The 12,230-nt window shown below is 43.6% G+C and overlaps 2 protein-coding genes across 2 annotated transcripts in view; both read left to right on the plus strand.

Annotated features, from left to right (window-relative positions):
* Positions 1-12,230, plus strand: part of E2F6 (E2F transcription factor 6) — a 315,197-nt gene that overhangs the window by 103,085 nt on the left and 199,882 nt on the right. The gene's annotated exons all lie outside the window — the stretch shown is intronic.
* Positions 1-12,230, plus strand: part of ROCK2 (Rho associated coiled-coil containing protein kinase 2) — a 161,943-nt gene that overhangs the window by 1,385 nt on the left and 148,328 nt on the right. The window lies entirely within an intron of this gene.

Here is a 12,230-nt window from a genome sequence, read left to right on the forward strand (position 1 = left end):
ACCTCCACTTCTGCCATCCATTGCCCAGTTTGTGCCATGTCAGTCGCATGGCTATTTTGAATATTGTCTGTCCCAGTGTAAATCTGAGGGGTGCAATATAAACATTGTACTTCTACCCTGCGCCCAATGGAGTGGCTGATGCGTTGGTCACATTGACCCCCGTAGGAAGTTCCTGCGGCTAAGTCACGGTGGGATTGGCGTTCTCATTACAGTAATGGCCACTATATCTACGCTGATCTTCTGTGACTGATCTTTGCCATACATGAATACATTGTAACGCTGACTTCTCGTAGAGCCAGAGAAGTTTAGGGTCAAAGGTTTCCTTTATGATAAGGGAATATATATATATATATATGCTGTATACAGAGCAAAGGAGAAGACGTAGCCATGTTAGTAACACCGCGTCTGCCGTTAATCAGTAACCCATTGGTGACTGGAGTGCTTACTAATAAAAGGTTATTGTGTTTGGTTTTTATTATAAGGGGGTGTTGGCATCTATATGCCCCTTACATCTCCCACTGTTGTTGTGAGGCTCTATCTATCTATCTATCTATCTATCTATCTATCTATCTATCTATCTATCTATCTATCTATCTATCTATCTATCTATCTATCTATCTCATGGCACGTTGGCAGTGTTTGGCACCAGCACTTGTAATGTTTGGGGTGACCCTGCTGGGCTTGAGCATGGTCCCTTCTGTTGCAGGGGCTTGTTGGGCTTACAGAGACTATACCCATATTAGTGGGTAACATCCAGCTTTTCCTGGTATGTTCTCCTAGGTTTGTGCCTACCAGGGAGTATAGAGTCATAGACTTGTCTGAGTCAATCACAAGAGATGCCAGTGATCTATAAACAATCATTGCGGTCATCGGAGTCTTGTGCCCTCACCACAAAGATATTAGTACAGATGTTACTGCCAGCGTGATTCAGGTGGCACGTACTAACAAGGAGATGATTTGGTGCCCTCTTGGACAGCCTTTTTTAGAGTAGCTCTACATGGGAGAAGATGGGTAAGAAGATGACCACTAAGAGTTCTTCTTTATTATCGTAGCCTTTATATCAAGGTATCTCGTATTTATGACACATGGCAATCATCTATATACCTGTGTGGAAACAAGTAACCCTTCCAGACCCAAAATTGTACTTTCCTGGCAAAAGTCAATGAGCTGATCAGGCCCTCAAGGGTTTTTTCCATTGTAGACATTTATGGTATTTTAATATATCAGTGGCGTCTAGGTCTGGGATATGTCATCAATGTCCCGACTGCCGGGAACCCCAATGATCCTGAGAACTTGTCTGTTTCTGGATCCCACATTCACTCGGAGAGAGATTGACCGTACATGAGTGGCCACCACCTGCCAGGAATGGGTCACAGACTTCATCCTTTTAGATCTATAGGGGTCCCACCAGTTTGACCCCACTGATCGGTCATTTATGGTGTTTCCTAATCTATTTAAAGGGTTATCCCATCAAAGATCTGCCGTGGTGATCGCTGCAGGTCTGGCTTACAGGAGATTCGATGTGTCACTGGCTATGTAGCATTACATGGTGGCCATTCAGATAAATGACTGTTCTTGTACTAGTTGGCGAGAACTGCTGCTTGTTCTTAGTTCTCCTATAGAGTGGGGTCGTAATGTCCTTATGATCCAATATGGCATATGCATGGGACAACCTGTAGGGGGCAAAGATTACGGATGAGGATACTTACTGGGGTCCCTGTGTTATAATCCTCATATTTTGACATATGCAGCATATCGCAAGAGAACGACAATATTAGGAGGCTGGATGTCAAATTTAAGAGGCTGTTGATCATTGCTGCCTAAAATAGACGCATACTAAGTGCCCAGTATTATAAGGGAACGCATGCCTCACATATAGTTCCATCGTGGTCAAATGGGGCTGTGTCAAATTACTGTAGGTCATTTTTATTTTTTGTGGGTGACATAATTATACCAATGTGCGCTGACTCCATGGAATTCTTAGGCCCAGTTCACATGGAGTTATTTAGCGCCGGTTTTGATGAGGACCCCGCATCGCAATCAGTGCCAATAAAAAACAAAACGCTGCACATCTCCCTCTATTGATTTCAATGAGGCTTTTTTTTAATTTTTTTTTGCCAGGTGTAAAAAAAAACAAACACACAATGTCCCTATTTTGAAGCAGTTTCCGCCTCTAAACCTCCCATTGAAATCAATGGGAGGCACAAAAAAAATGTGCTGTTCGTTTGGAGCATTTTTTTACACTGTTTTTGCATTTGTTTAGTAAAAAAAAATAGTCAAACAAAACGCTTGCAAATTCGGTCTCCATAATCCTGAAGGAATTTTGAGTCAGATTTTTTTTTCCTGATAGTCAAAAAAACTCAGTGTGAGTTTACCCTTATAGAAGAGCGGTCTAATCCTAGTATCCGGATAACGTGCACGTGATTATTATTGGATTTCTGTCGATCATTGAGCTCTTCATCCATTTACAAAGCAGTTATGTCTGTCAGGGTTCGCATATATCTGTAGATATTAAAGGGTGACTCCGACAATTAACATTGATATGTTATTCCATATCTGTTTCTGATTGGTGTAGGTCTGACCCCTGGTACACTACTGATGTCTCATGAAGGGGCCCGTAGCCCCTTTAGCCGTTTCGCTGGCACGGTGCGGCTCGTAACCAGGTGCTGTGTTTGGAATCGCAACATGGGCCTTTTGTTCTTCGTGTCATTGGGGTTCGGACCTGATTATGTCATAAACATTTAGCTAGTTATCAGAATACCCCTTTACAATGCGTTGTGAAATGTAAAAAATAAAACAGTCCTCTTAAATTTGCTTCTTCCATGTGGCTGGTGTCTGGAGTCCCCCGATGCTCCCTTCTGTTATCTCACATCATCAGGTGCCACGTGACCGCTTCTGCCAATCCCTGTCCTGAGTGGTGCTGCTGTGAATGACCCATCATCATTGCTGCCAGCGATGGGCTGCCACGTGGCACTCAATGACACATAATCGCACTGCGATGACAACAGGAAGTAGCAGGGGTACCCGTCATAGTGGCGCAGGATTTGTAGGGTCAGTGTAATGGATTTTTTTTGGGTATATAGATGTCGTCCTACAGAGAGGGCACCTCTTTATGAACCAGGGAAAAGAGATGCTTACAAGCAGTGGCTCTCGCTATGGAGGACTCGGGCCTTTTTATTGCCGCTTATCTCTGCCTGACTCTGGAAGACGTCTGGCTGCGATAATGAATGCTACCGGACTCAAAACTGACCCCATAGGAAACTATGGGATCAGTTTTGTGATCAGTTGCCCCGTAACTTTTTTTTCTACTAGCCAAAGGGGGAAAGAACGTGAGGGCTGGACATATGTGAATGGACCCTTTTTTTCAGCCGTTTTTGTAATAAGCCTGGCTTGTTATTTAGTGGCGTGCGGTTGGAGGGTGATTCACTATATTTTAGAGTCTGGAAAAGCTGGGTGGGAGTTGGACCAGTGGCCAAATATGTTATAAACGGTTAATTCGTTTTCCATGCCTTGAAATGGACGAACACAACGACTAAAAAAACGTAAAATGTAACCTAACAATGATCACAAACGATTGCTGTTTTTTTGCGATAAATGGATGCGTATATGGCCAGCGTAAGGCCTTATTCAGACGAGTGCATTTCAATGAAATTTACTGGGGCTATTCAGACATGCGTTGTTTTTCACGCAGCGTATGTCCGTTGCGTGAAACTCACTGTATGTCTTACTTTGGTGTGTTTTTGCGCACCGCGCACTCATTTAAGTCAATGGGTGCGTGAAAATCACCGACCGCACAAAGACGTCATCCGTGTGCTGTCCGTGATTCAAGCACCAGAAAGGAATGCAGAGAAAAAAATGTGCACCCACACTGACTCCAAAAACTGATGCCACACCAAACACACACTGATGGCACCTGGAACTGTAATGCAGGAAAAGCGCTGCGTTTTTTTGCGGACGCAAAACTGACGCGTTTGTGTGAATCTAGCCTGAGACTCCGGTTCTTTATATGTTTTTCTGGGCATACATTTTGGACATGATGTGCAAGCTTCTTGCAATTTCAAATATTTGAGACCAATCCAAAAAATGACAAATTGATCATGAACGTCTCCTCAGACTGATTACGTGAACACTTCATTGTGCGCCTTCCCCGTGTAAATCCGTATCTGCTGTCCATGTTGTTTAATACGAGGGCCTTCATACGTAACCCTTAAGCAATGTGTCACAAGTCTTCTGACAGAAAAGTGTCTGCCGCTGCCAAGACTGTCTGTGGAGGAGCTGTGAGCCAACTTCCTCTGCCCCCAGACTTCACAGCAGAGATCTGTTCCCAGGCCCGTCCTTCTCCTCCCCGCAATTCCGTCAGCGCAGATGACACTTCACTCCTTGTCACCGCTGCTTGCTCCGTCTTTATCGATGTCCTATCTTACAGTTCCTTTCTTCGCTTTTCACACTCTGCTTATTACTCTTCTCATAGACTCTTCCAGACGTCTTTGGATCCCTTTTTCATTTGGTAATGTAGGGTTTCCTCGAAGAACGACAACCGTGTTTTGCTTGTAGTAAGCATTCGGGTATGTTCACACACAGCAGATTTATTGCAGAAATTTCCACTCATTTAGCTAAAACCCAAACATCAGAATGGGGTTGATCCTGCAGCATGCGCATACATTTTTGCAGGCCCCATTCAGATGAATTGATCGGTTGCAGAACTTTCTTCAATAAGTCTGCTGCATGTGAATATACCCTTATGTTACGCCTTTCATTGCTTTTGCCCTTAAAGGAGCACCCCGGAAAAACTGATCGGCTGCCTGCACACGTAGAGGATTTGTTGCACGTTTTCCGTCGGGGTTTGCCGGCTTTTTAGGCTTATTTGCAGGTTTTATGTAATCTCATCCACATTCTGGATATTTTCTTCGTGCGTGCTGTGGATTTTCTAATCTGCAGAGTGCTCATTTTGTTTTGGATGTTTACTGCCGATTTTACTTCAATGTAGAAGGAATGAGAGTCCCCATACGCTGTGTTACGTCAGACCCTGAAGAGGCAGCGCACGACCGGGATCCACAGCACACCATAGGGAGAATCTGTGTCATGCGCCGTCTTCGTAGGCCCACCACCATCCATAACGCGTATGTTTGGCCTGCAGTGTTCCTTTAAAGGGTAAACCAGTTAAGATGATCTGCTGAAATAAGGAAACTGTTAAAGGAATTTTTCAGGATTACAAAAACATGGCTCCTTTCTTCCAAAAACAGCGCCACACCGGTCCACAGGTTGTTTGAGGTATTACAGCTTAGTTCTGTTGACGTCAGTGGAGCTCAGCTGCAATGCCAGAAACAACCCATGGACAGGTGTGGCACTGTTTTTGGAAGAAAGTAGCCATGTTCTTCTAGTCCACTACAAAACCATTAAGGGTGCAGTCACGTGCAGCGTTTGCCTTGTATTTCCGCAACGTAAAAATAAGGTGTGGAAAACATTGCAGGTGAGGATTACAATATAATCCGAAGGATATGTTCACACGGCAACGCCAATTACGTCTGAAATTACGGAGCTGTTCAGGCCCCTGAATTTCAGACGTTTTGACAAGTGCACTCGTTTTTTACGGATGTAATTGGAGCTGGTTTTCATTGGAGTCAATGAAAAACTGTTCCAATTACGTCCCAAGAAGTGACATGCACTACTTCGAGGTGGCCATCTTTTTACGTGCCGTATTTTGACAGCGGCGCGTAAAAAAAAAAAGCCTGTCTGCACAGAACACCGTAAGACCCATTGAATTCAATGGGCAGATGTTTGGAGCCGTTTTTTTGGGCGTAATTCGAGGGGTAAAATGCCTGAATTACGTTCGTAAATAGGGCGTGTGAACATACCCTTAGGAAGTATATTCTGCAACTCAGACAGATTTCTCAATTTCTTGCGTTGCAGAATATTTTTCCAATAGAATTACATTGTAAGGTTTTTCGCAGCGTATTTTTACGCTGTGGAAATACAAGGCAAATACGCCATGTGTGACCGCACCCTTAATATCCGGATCACAACCGATTTAAAAGGCAAAAGAGCCAACATGGAAAATTAGTTCGGCTCTTTTCACATGTTGTTTTTACCTTCCGTTGGAGGTGTATGTCGGAAGTTTGCGACGTATGCCACTGTATAGGCATATAGTGGCATACGTCTCTAATAGGCACCACATGGTATGCATTTTTTTTACTTCAAGGGTAACTAAACGTTCAAAAAACTTCTGACATGTCAGAGGTTTTGACCGGTCGGGGTCTGAGCACTGAGAACCCCACCGATCGCTAAAACGAAGCTGCGGAAGCTGAGCCGCTTCTTCTCTGATCGGCTTTTCTCAGAAAGCCGAGCAGCGTAATATGGGAAAAAAGTGCGATTGAAATAAGTATGAAGCTTGGCTATAACACTAAGCAGTCATGGATGGAAGTCTCACATTAAATATGAATGCTTGTGGTTTTTCTGACTGCATCTATACTTGTGTAGCCAGAGCGATTAATCCGTATTGTGGCTGGATTGGGATTTGGGATGTGTATGTTATAGGGGAGGAACACCTTTGTGAACTTTTGGTTATGTATTGAGCAATTGCATTTATACCAATTCCCAATGTATAATTGTTAGCCAAATGTAACCCACCCGTCATGGGAGTGGTCCGGCTAACAGGGAGGGGCAGATGTGGGAATTAAAAATCCCCCCTGACTGCTCTTCCTGTCATAGTTAATGGGATACAAGTACAGCTGAGAGCGCTTGTATTTTACCAACAGGAAAAGGAGAGGGTTGATAAGATGAAGCTCCTGCCCTCTTCATTGATGGCTCCAGAGGTAGTTGTAGGAAATGTGATGTTTCCAAAATCTTCCCAGCCTGCTCCTCCCTACAAACTTTATGAATTGTTTTGAGTCTATAAAACTTTACAGTAAAATTCCTTTAATTCGTATTAATGGGATTTGGTTAGTGTTAGATTATCCGATATTTTTAGGTTATCGGAAAGTCATATGAAAGTTTATAAAACTCGCAGTATACATAATGCACCCAGCAGTGGCTGTCAGGCAGCACATGGAGGCCATGCGACTCCGTATTCTGGAGCTGTACAACCTCCTTACACTTCCGTGCACATGACCCCGTACATAACTCCTTAGGAAACATCCACATCACGTTTTTGGCCTACGTTTAACTTATGCGCTGGGCAAAGCGCCCGATCTATATGTTAAACAGTAGGTTGTGATGCATGCCTTGCAGTGACATCCATCACCCATAGACCATTATGGCACCCGCTTGAAATAAACGTCATAAACTTTCATGACGTATCCGTTAAACCGATGCCATAATACTCTACGAGTGACCGATGCAGCTGTTAGGCATCCGTCAAGGTATTTGTCACCTATAGGCTATTCTGGCATCCGTTTAAAGAGGCCCTGTCACCACATTATAAGTGGCCTATATTGTACATGATGTGATCGGCGCTGTAATGTAGATTACAGCAGTGTTTTTTATTTAGAAAAACGATAATTTTTGACGGAGTTATGACCTATTTTAGATTTATGCTAATGAGTTTCTTAATGGACAACTGGGCGTGTTTTACTTTTTGACCAAGTGGGCGTTGTACAGAGGAGTGTATGAGGCTGACCAATCAGTGACCAATCAGCATCATACACTTCTCTCCATTCATTTACACTGCACATAGAGATATAGCTAGATCACTATGTGCAGCCACATACGAACACATTAACGTTACTCTAGTGTCCTGACAGTGAATAGAGATCACTACCAGCCAGGACGTGATGTCTATTCAGAATCCTGACACTTTGGTAACGTTTGTGTGAGATTTACAGCAAGGCAAGCGTAATCTTGCGAGATTATGCTGTAAACTGTCATTTAAAACGAGATTAGGTTTGCCTTGCTGTAAATCTCACACAAACGCTACTGAAGTGTCAGGATTCTGAATAGACATCACGTGTCTGGAGGTAATGTATATTCACTGTCGGGACACTTGAGTAACGTTACTGTGTGTGTATGTGGCTGCACATAGTGATCTAGCTAGATCACTATGTGCTCTGTAAATGAATGGGGAGAAGTGTATGACGCTGATTGGTCACTGATTGGTCAGCATCATAAACTTCTCTCCACAACGCCCACTTGGTCAAAAAGTAAAATGCGCCCAGTTGTCCATTAAGAAAGTCATTAGCATAAAGCCAATATAGGTCATAACTCCGTCAAAAATGATAGTTTTTCTAAATAAAAACCACTGCTGTAATCTACATTACAGCGCCGATCACATCATGTACAATATAGGCCACTTATAATGTGGCGACCGAGCCTCTTGAAAAGCGCACGTAAATCTGGTCCATTATGCATCAGTGTGCTTTGCGAGGGGCATGCGTTATTCACGCACTCACAGAGCACATCTTTTTTTTTTTTTTTCTATATTGAATTAATGCGTAAATCACGCACAGCGCATGGATGCATCCGTGTTCTGCGCATGATTTTCACGCACCCATTGACTTCAATGGGTGAAAGGTGCGTGAAAAACGCACCAATATAGGACACGCAGTGAGTTTTACGCAACGGACACATGCTGCGTGAAAACTCCTGCACGTGGGAATGGCCCCAGTGATTTTCACGCACAGCACATGGGCGAGTTTTACGCTCGTCTGAATGAGCCATTATACCGAGAGATAATTTAATCAATTATTTTCTTAATATAAATAACTCTTTAACATATATTGCTATAATAATTGTACGGAACTTCACAACTTTAAGGGCTCATTCAGACCAGCGTAAAACTCGTCCGTGTGCTGTGTGTGAAAATCACGCACAGCACACTGACCCATTGATTTCAATGGGGCTGTTCACACATGCAGGAGTTTTCCGCAGCGTGTGTATGTTGCGTAAAAAACACTGCGTGTCCTATATTGGTGCGTTTTTCACGCACCTATCGCCCATTGAAGGCCACGCACAGCACATGGATGCACATCCGTGTGCTGTGCGTGATTTACGCATCAATTCAATTGAAAATAATAATAATAAAAAAATGTTCTTTGCGAGTGCGTGAATAATGCATGCCACTCCCAAAGCACACCGATGCATAACGGGCCAGATTCACGCGCGTGAATCTGATATGCTCATGTGAATGTAGCCTTAGCCTCAGCAAATACTTTTTTTTATCAGAAATCCAATTAGAAAAATGTAAATAATAGATCGTAACGTCCGATCCCCAGCAGGGAACAGGTTAACAATCTATAATTAATGATGCGCTGCGTGCTCTAACATCCAACCTCTGCCCGTCACCACCTCAGCCGGTCTCCGACATTGCAGACGAGAGCAGTGTAAATTGCAGCAGGGCCAGGCAGATAGCGCCGAGTGGGCACGTTATAGTGTCTGAAGTGTGAGCAGGACCCTGTGCAGTACCGACCCCACCATGGGGTGTTAAATAAATGACATTAAAGGGGTTTTCCAGCCACTAAATATTGATGGCCAATCCTCAGGATGGGTCATCTTCTGACTTTCGGCGCCCCCACCAGTCAGCTGTTTTCAAGGGGCCGGAGCGCTTGTACGAGCGCTCCTTCCCCTTCATTTCTTCTTGCTCACATGCGTTCATCGGTGATTCACAGGTATTGCAGCCTTTTCTCCCATTCACTTCAATGGGAGAAAAGGCTACAATACCTGTGAATCGCTGCTAAATGCGATCTGTGTGTCAGCCGGCCCGACCATGGTACACGTGGAAGGGACTCCTGGCATCATAGTCATTTAGGTTGCAGTCACAGGACAGTCAGATCAGTGTCTCCAAATGGATTTCCTTTGTTTTTTTTTTGTCCCAATCCCCTGAAAACACCACAGTGCCCATGTAGTTAGTGCCGCAATCTCCCTGTAGATAGTGACACTGTGCCCACATATAGTGACACAGTGCCACCCCCCCTTGTAGATTGCAGCGCCCCCCATCCTTCTTGTAGATAGCGCCACTCTAGCTGCCACTAGGAGCTGAATCCCTGGCCAGAGGTTGCCAATGCTCTAATCCGGGATTCAGCTCCTACTGGGAGCTACAGTGGCGCTATCTACAGCGGGGTGGTGGCGCTATCTGCAAGGAGGGGTAGTATCTACAGGGCGGTGTGGCTATATACTAGGAGTCCCTGGTTCCCCACGAAACTGCTGTTCTGTATTGTATCATTTTGTTCAGTACAGAACAGCGGTTCCGTGGGGGAAAGCAGGGACAGAACGGGGCGCAGCTTGTCAGACAGGGCAGACCAGGCAGGGGACGAGGCGGACCTTCTTCCTGCAGCGCAGCACCATTAACCCCTTAAGTCCATTTTTCAAATCTGTCATATTTCAATTCATGTGGTAATAACGTCAGAATACTTAAACCTATCCAAGCGATTCTGAGATTGTTTTCTCGTGACACGTTGGGCTTCATGTTCGTGGTAAAATTTGGTCGATATATTCAGTGTTTATTGGTGAAAAATTTCCAAAATGTAGAGAATTTATAAAAAATAGCATTTTTCAGAATTTAAATGCATCTGCTTGTAAAACAGACGGTTATACCACCCAAAATAGTTACTAGTTTATATTTCCCATATGTCTACTTTAGATTGGCATCGTTTTTTGAACATTCTTTTATTTTTCTTGGACGTTACAAGGCTTAGAACATAAACAGCAATTTCTCATATTTTTAAGAAAATTTCAAAAGCCTTTTTTTTAAGGTACCTCTTCAGTTCTGAAGTGGCTTTGAGGGGCCTATGTATTAGAAACCCCCATAAAACACCCCATTTTGAAAACTAGACCCCTCAAAGTATTCAAAACAGCATTTACAAAGTTTTTTAACCCTTCAGGCATTTCACAGGAATTAAAGCAAAGTGGAGGTGAAATTTGCAAATTTCATTTTTCTTGCTGAATTTCAATTTTATTCCATTTTTTTTCTGTAACACAGAAGGTTTTACCAAAGAAATAAAACTAAATATGTATTGTCCAGATTCTGCAGTTTTTAGAAATGTCCCACATGTGTCTCTAGTGCGCTCGTGGAATAAAACACAAGCCCTAGAAGCAAAGAAGCACCTAGTGCATTTTGGGGCCCTCTTTTTTATTAGAATATATTTTAGGCAGCATGCCAGGTTTGAAGAGGTGTTGAGGTGCCAAAGCAATAGAAATCCCACAAAAGTGACCCCATTTCGGAAACTGCACCCCTCAAGGAATTCATTTATGGTTGTTGTTACCAGTTTGACCCCACAGTTTTTACACAGCACGTATTTGAATTGGGCTGTGAATTTAAAAAAATGAAATTTTTTCCAATAAGATGTCATTTTTGATAAAAATGTATTATTTTCACTTAGAACAACATACCCCATTTTGTTGCCCAATTTGTCCTGAGTGCAGCAATACACCATTTGTGGCGATAAACTGCCGTTTGGGCCCATGGGAGGCCTCAGAAGGGAAGGAGCGCTGTGTGTTCTTTGGAGTCCAGATTTTGCTGGATTGGTTTTCGGGTGCCAGGTCGCATTTGCAGAGCCCCAGAGGTATCAAAGCAATGGAAACCCACCAGAAGTGACCCCATTTTGAAAACTACACCCCTCAAGGAATTCATTTATTGGTGTTGTGACCATTTTGACCCCATAGTTTTTTTTACATAGCTTATTTGATTTGGGCTGTGAATTCAAACAAAATTAATTTTTTCCAATAATATGTAGTTTTGGCTGAAAATTTCTTATTTTCACAAGAAATAAAATACCCTATTTTGTGGCCCAATTTGTCCTGAGTGCGGCAATGCCCAATTTGTGGTGATATACTGATGTTTGGGCCCATTTGAGGGCTCAGAAGGAAAGGACCACCATTTGGCCTACTGGGGATTTTCTGGTTCGAAGTCATGTATGCAGAAGCAACTGAGGTACCAGTTTTGTTTTTCACAGGATCCTGCTGTGTGGTTTAGCGAGTCTACTATGCTATTCCATTTCTTAAAAAAAGTATACAGAGGTCAAAAGGACACTCTGTATAGGCCTTTGTCGGCCTAATGGAGCCCCAAGGCCTCATGCACACACCCGTGCCCGAAATCACGGTCCACGATTACATACACGACCGGCCGCTGGCGGCCACAGACAGCCATCCACATTTTCGGCCCATGCTCCCATATAAAGTATGGGAGCATGGTCTGTAAAAAGCAAAAGATAGGACATGGTCTATCTTTTGCAGATACTTTCTACGGTCCAGACACCTCCCTGCAAATATACGGGAAGGTGTCCGTGGTCAAAACAGGTGAA

This window comes from Rhinoderma darwinii, chromosome 4 (genome assembly GCF_050947455.1).
Source record: "Rhinoderma darwinii isolate aRhiDar2 chromosome 4, aRhiDar2.hap1, whole genome shotgun sequence".
NCBI classification, from domain to species: Eukaryota; Metazoa; Chordata; class Amphibia; order Anura; family Rhinodermatidae; genus Rhinoderma; species Rhinoderma darwinii.